The sequence below is a fragment of the Poeciliopsis prolifica genome, unplaced genomic scaffold (genome assembly GCF_027474105.1).
Source record: "Poeciliopsis prolifica strain line A6 unplaced genomic scaffold, Auburn_PproV2 SCAFFOLD127, whole genome shotgun sequence".
NCBI lineage: Eukaryota > Metazoa > Chordata > Actinopteri > Cyprinodontiformes > Poeciliidae > Poeciliopsis > Poeciliopsis prolifica.
Window position 1 is genome coordinate 419,423 of NW_026562502.1, and position 7,001 is coordinate 426,423.

At 43.5% G+C, this 7,001-nt stretch overlaps 1 long non-coding RNA gene across 2 annotated transcripts; it reads right to left on the reverse strand.

The window, feature by feature from the left end:
* Positions 1–340: 340 nt before the first annotated feature.
* On the reverse strand, positions 341–5,535 carry LOC129355222 (uncharacterized). Of its 2 annotated transcripts, XR_008605242.1 has the most exons (4): positions 5,337–5,535; positions 4,582–4,679; positions 2,910–3,059; positions 341–1,756 (listed from the first exon to the last, which is right to left on the reverse strand). It is a non-coding gene; the product is annotated as an uncharacterized LOC129355222 (long non-coding RNA). The 2 variants fall into 2 exon arrangements; XR_008605241.1 differs by lacking the exon at positions 5,337–5,535 and having other exon boundaries at positions 4,582–4,768.
* Between the last annotated feature and the right edge of the window lie 1,466 nt (positions 5,536–7,001).

Sequence of the window (7,001 nt, forward strand, 5' to 3'; positions counted from 1 at the left end):
ACATCTAACTTCTGTAAAAATCAAAGTAATTTCAAACAAATTCAATGTTGAATAAGGTGGACTAATTTACTGCTGCTCTCTGAATGTTGAATAATAATCTGAATTTGTGTCGTCTAGATGTTTCTGCTGCGTTTGAACTCTGGATGGAAAATCAAGAAGTTCAATTTAACTGAGGAAGTAAAACCAAAAGGGAAATATTGACCATAAAAACACAAATTTAAAGAGAAATCACATCACTTAGACTCTAATCCATCCATCCATCCATCCATCCATCCATCCATCCATCCATCCATCCATCCATCCATCCATCCATCCATCCATCCATCCATCCATCCATCCATCCATCCATCCATCCATCCATCCATCCTCTAATCTCAGTGTAGATCACTGTATCATCTGCATACAGTGTAATCCAGGATTTTATCTCTAGTTTGTTCTTTTCTTTCTTTCTCTAAATGATTCTGATGTTTTCTAACAAACTGAGGCTGAATTTGTTTTTTGGATGAGAATAAAGTCAGTTTATTCACATTTTTATCCTCATCTCTTTCTTTTATTTTGTCCTTTCTTCAGATTTTCCTCTCATTTGTTTGTTCAGTCTTTGTATCTGCACATCTTTTTATGGCTAAAATAAAGTGGATGAAACAGAAAACATCCAAACTGTGATGATAACTTCCTGATTCTTGCCCTGAAAACGTTTCTGCAGAGTTTGGATCTCTAGATTCGGTTCAGTTCTCAGGATTTCAGATCATTTCTGCTTCTTGTTTTCTGGCTTTTTGTGTTTTCTCCACCCGCTTTGGATGAAGTTTGCTTCATTTCTTCACCACATCATGAAAGAACTGTTGACCGTAAAGCTCAGAAAGGTTTCCTTTGTTCAGCAGGCCCAGAGGATCTGGGCTCCTCGGTGGTTTGTGGAAGGAGAACCTGACCCGTTCGGACCACCGCAGGATGAGGATGTTTCTGCCGGGTGAGCAGCAGCAGCCGCTCCGACTCGGTGAAGCTGCAGACTAAATTTAAACGTCCTGCCGACTCTCATTGTTAAATTTAGTGCGAGCGGCTCGGCTCCTCGCTCGCTGCATGTCTGCTTGCTCTTCCACATTCCTGACAGCCCTCCATCTCCAGATACAGACCCCTCCTCCTCTCCTCCCATCATCCCCTGCTGGAGGGAGCGCAGGCAGCTCTCCTCCCATCACACCCCTCCTCCCCTGCGGGCGGCTGCAGCCGAGCAGGAAGAGCCTCTCCGCCTGTCTCGGGCTGGTTCGGCCTGCTGCTGATGAAGGATCTGGGTGTTTCCAGCTCTGTCAGACATTTTGAGCTGCTCCTGTTTGTCTCCCTGCAGCAGCAGCGCCGCTTTCACACCGAACCACCAGAACGCAGCGGCTCTCTGACACTTTTACTGAGTTCTGATAAAGTCAAGATGAAGGCAGTTCTTGTTTTCACTTCCTCCTCTCTGCTGCTGTTCAGTTGAGATGATTCCAGGTTTGGCCTGAGGTTTTCCTGCCGTGCAGCGTGTGGCATCAGAGCGGGCATCAGAGCGGGCATCAGAGCGGGCATCAGAGCGGGCATCCTGCAGCGTTCCTGCTCCGGACAGGCCGGCGCGGCAGCGATGCTTCCTGTGGGACTCGGAGCTTTTGAGGAACTCGGTTCCCCGGGAGGAAACCGGATCTGAGGGGAGATTTAACCAGAACCAAGACGTCTGAGTCACGGCTGCTGCTGCTGCTTCTTTCAGTTTGACCCACAGATGTTTTGGTTCGACCTGCTGGAACAACAAGAGTTTATTAAAGCATGAACTCTGATCCCAGTTTGTAACCTGCTTCATCCGCTCCATCATTTGTTCACTTGAAGCATCAGAAACATTTTAATGTCTGGGGTTTTGTTCCTTTTAGTCACATAATCCATATTAAATAACTTATGGAAACTCAACATGTTGACGTTAAAATGAGTCAGAAGCTCAGAATGAACCGAACAAAAAGTCTCAGTTTGAGTCAAAAATTCACAAACTGATGTTAACATGATGAATTTTACTACCTGGAAGGTAAAACAGCCACCAGTTTGCTCTTAGTTAGCTTTCTGAGGCTAATGCTAGTCATGATGCTACCACTTTTACAACTTCCTGTAGCAGCTTAAGCTAGCTGATGTAAAAACAAACATGATAAATGGGATTTCATTTTGTGTTGGTTTGACTGTCGCCAAATCATCCCATCTTATTTCGCTGGGTTATGAAAATAATCAACAAGTTCAATAAAAAAAAAGGTAAAATTTTCTTTGTCATGTTGATTAAATGCATAAAAACTGAAAATTGGCCCAATAAACAGCATTATAGCTGACACAGATTGTTTCAATTTTACCTCAAATGTCAGTGAAACAGTTCTAAATAAGCACACACACACACACACACACACACACACACACACACACACACACACACACACACACACACACACACACACACAGGCAGACAGATAACATGGTTACGTCACTAATCCAATCACAGCCTTTTACTTCCCCATTCAGATTAATGGCCGCTCCTCCTGACGATGATCCACTGTGGATCCTCAACAGGCTGACAGGAAACGACTCAGTTCACTCACAAAGGACTCAGTTCACTCACAAAAGACTCAGTTCACTTCACACTCTGAATGTGTTTCAGGAGAAACCAGATATTTACATTCAGCTGTGGTACATTTGTTATCTTTGTAACATATGAAACTGATGATATTTAATAATCTAATCTTTGTAGAAAATGAATCTGTAAATCTGTTCGTGTCTCTTTTTTCTGTTTGGCTACATCAGTCGCGCGGCGCTGCCTGTTCTTAGCAAATGTAAAAACAGAAACACTGTTACTAAAGGAAAACACTTTGTTTCATATCTAAAAAATATATTCAAGAAGATTTTATTTGTAAAAATCTCACCCAGAGCTGAAGGGATGAGTTCAACTGGAGGGCCAGACAAAGTCATCCAGACGTCCCCATATGGCCCCTGGGCCACACTTTGGACATCCCTGGCTTCTCAGGTCAACAGAGAAGAATCTCAGGTTAAATCTGAGATTGAGGAAACTGACCCTAAACATGAAGACCAGAGGTCAAAGTTAAAGGTTAGAATGGTCTAGTCAAAGTCCAGGCCTGGAGCTGACTGGAAATCTATATGAAAAGACTTTTCAGATTCTGTTTCACATCTGGTTGTCATGTCAGCAGAACTCCTCTTTATATTTTCATAAAGTAAACAAACGAAACAAAAAGCAGCAAAAAAACAAAGATCTTCTCTTTCGGCGCGTCCCACTCCAAACCTGTTCCTCTGCCGCAGCTCATTTGGGTTTTCTAATGAGCCGCTTTGCATGTTTTCAGCTCTCCGCTGCAGCTCTGCGTGCGTTCACACACTCACCAAACAGAAACGCCGATCAGACGCTCAGTCTGGGATTCTGAATCTGCTTCAGTTTCGGGAAACAAAAGCCAAGAAACTTTTCCTTCGCATCCTGAGATCCAGAGGCAGAGGAGCGAGTGTGATGTTATTTATTGGACTGTAACCATGGAGCTGTTGCCCAGGAACAACCCATCGCACACAAAAGGGTGGATTCATCCATTCATCCATTCATCCATTCATCCAGAGGAGTTAAAGAGGAGGAGGAAGAGGAGGAAGAGGAGGAAGAGGAGGAAGAGGAGGAAGAGGAGAGGTATCCTGAGCTGCTGCTTTCCCAACCCAGAGGCTGCAGAGTTGACACAGTTGTTGATGAAACTTTACACACCCCGCCTCTTCCTCCTCCTCCTCCTCCTCCTCCTCCTCCTCCTCCTCCTCCTCCTCCTCCTCCTCCCTCCCCCCTCCTCCCCCCTCCCTCCTCCCTCCTCCTCCTCCTCCTCCTCCTCCTCCTCCTCCTCCCCCCTCCCTCCTCCTCCTCCCCCTCTTCCTCTTCCTCCCCCCCTCCCTCCTCCTCCTCCTCCTCCTCCTCCTCCTCCCCCCCCCTCCCTCCTCCTCCTCCTCCTCCTCCTCCTCCATTGGAGCGCTGTCCGGACAGGCAGGCAGTCACATGAAGCCAACACCTGTCGGCGGTGTGGGGGATGAAGAGCACATGCTGCTCCCGCTGCTGCAGGCCAGCAACAGCAACACATGTTCTACTGACCGACCCAACCAACCCGGCCCGGTTCGGCCCGGCGTCCTCCAGCGCAGCACAACACAGCCGCAGCAAACTGCAACCAGACGTGTTCTGCAGAGAGACGAGGAGGGGGAGGGAGGATGCATGAGGGAGCAGCAGGCGGGGAGAAAAACCGGTTTCCAATAGAGACGGATGATTTGTAGGTAACAGTTGTTTGCCTTGCAGCCTGAGAGCGGCGAGCCAGAGAACCGGATCGGGACCAGCAACCGGGCCGCACAGACCCACACCTGCTGAGGCACAAGCTCCAGATTACAGCTGCAGCACAAAAACCTGGAAACAGGTTAAAACCGCAGCACAAAAACAGAAAACATGCTCAAACTGCAGCACTAAACCCCTGGTTAAAGCTGCAGCACAAACAGCCTGGAAACATGTCAGAACTGCAGCAACAAGAGGAACATGAATCACTTTTTGCTGCTGCATCACCTGTAGAGCTTCACCTGCATCATCGGCCTCCTTGTTCTGGTTTGAGCTGAAACTTTGTGGTTCTTACGGCTCGGCTCATCGCCCCCTGCTGGACGGAACCGGATGGGTCTTCCTACATCCTCAGATCAGAGACAGACAGATGGACAGAGAGGAAGAAAGACAGAACAGGAGGGTTTGGTTGTGTTGTGCTAACAGCAGAGCTCTCACATGTGGCCTCTGGATGAATCTGTTTGACCCTCAGGTCGCAAATCTTCAGTATTTATTTACAACATTTCTGTTTTCATTTACTTTGACAGAAAACAAAAGTTGCCAGACTTTAGTTTCCAAACAAGGACAATGACCCCAATTCCTAAAAAACCTAAACCTGTCATTTAATGCAACCATGATCCATCGCGGTTGCATTAAACCGATTGTATTAAGTTGATTGTATTAAGTTGATTGTATTAAGTTGATTGTATTAAGTTGATTGTATTAAGTTGATTGTATTAAGTTGATTGTATTAAATCCATCATGGTTTAATAGTAGAATTTTTGTAATTCCACTATTACAAAAATCTGACTGCTGTGCTTTATTAAAAACTTGTCAATGTTGTTTTTTTCTGTTTTAATATGACAATTTTTAGATAATTTTGGCACTAATGGGCGACAGTTTTGACACCTCTGGGTTACCGTAGAGGTTCCCGCTCCGGTCCTCGCAGCTCCTGAAAAAACCCCGCGTGTGTTTTGGTGACGCTGATGCGTCAGATACCGTTGCTATGACGTCGACTCACCTGTGGCTGAGGGGGGAGGGGAGGGGGGCAGACTGACAGAAACACCGAGGTTCGTGTTGGTTCGGCTTGGTTCGTGTTGGTTCGGCTTGGTTCGGTTGTTTTGAGTTTAACATCAAAGTTCGGTTCTGGACCAGCAGGTCCAGACTGCAGTCAAGATGGCTGCTCGGATGGAAAGAAGCAGAAGCTGCTGATGATCAGGAGAAACCAGTCGGTCTGGAGTTCAGCGGACTGGAGTGACTGGGAGGAAGAGCGCTGCTTCCCTCTAGCGGCCGGATGACGTCACTGCAGCGCCCTGATCCGCCGCCATACTTCAACAAACACCAGCAGAAACAGGTCAAAGGTCACCTACTGGAGGTTGAGATAAAGACTCAGCTGGTTTAGTTTGGTTGTTTTTATGTAATAAACTGATTTTCCACCACAAAATGAATTGAAATGTCACTGATGTTGGTCCAGATCTATTTCCTTGTCATTAAATTGTAAATCATGTTGTTTCTTTTCATTTTGCATATTCAACATTCTGGTTTTTGTGCAAAAGTTTAATATTTTTCTTCATATAAAATCTTAAAACAAAAATAAAATGGGTTTCAATAAATGTCCTGAAGACTTTCAAGTTGTCTTTTTAAGGTCATGTAACATTTGTTGCACTAAAAAAGTTTTATTTAGCTGTTCTGAAGACAAGTATAGCTTTTAAAGATTGTTGCAGAGCCTTTGCAGTAACTCAATTCTCTGAGGTTTAAAATAGTTCCTTGTAAAGATCAGTGAGACATGCAGTGCGTTTGAAATGCTTTATTTCTTAGTACACAGAATCAAAAGGATAAAATCACACTTGATTTGGTCAAAGATCGTAAAACTGGTTCAGTTTCCATAAAGGAACAAATTTCGTCTAAAAGTTTGATACAGGCCCAAAATAAATCAGTAATTAGTTAGAAATTAGCTGCGTTAGTCAAATTTTCTCTGAAATTAAAGACAAAATAAGAACTTTAATTCTGTTAATTTTAACTGTCATTAAATGAGCTAAAGATAAAATCACAGAACAGTCGAGTTTTATAGATGAACCACACTGATATTAAATTAATGAAAACTGAAAACCTTTTTGCTGTTGTAACATAAAGTCACTAATCAAAATTAACCACTTTGTCCCAACTTACCTTTTGTGTTTTTTTAGTGACACTTTTAGCTGGTAAAATTTAAGTGCATCTAAATTGTCTTAATGTGGAGACAAAGAAGAGGATGTTTATGAAGACATTTTGTGTTTCTTTACAATAAAACAAACTTTTCAAACTTTTAATTTCTGGTCCTGCAAATTAAAAATATCTTCATTCTTAATTAATTTCAGAATCTGTCCAACTTGTATCTTATTCTGAAATCTCCATCCAGAATTTATTCAAATTTCATTTAGAATTTACACAATTTTCCACCTGAAGCTTCTTTTATTTAACTGCTACGTTAATCTTTCAGATTTATGTTTTTGCATCTTCAGAGAGCGATTATAACCAATCAATTATCTGAACATGTTGGAAACACTGATCCTCAATCTGAAGTTTGATTTATGCATTTTGTTGATTTTAAGAATAATTTCCGATGATTTCACCACAGAAAAATGATCAATGATGGATGTAATTTGTAGAATTTGTTGTTTCTTCTCACTGGACGAAAGGCCAAAGG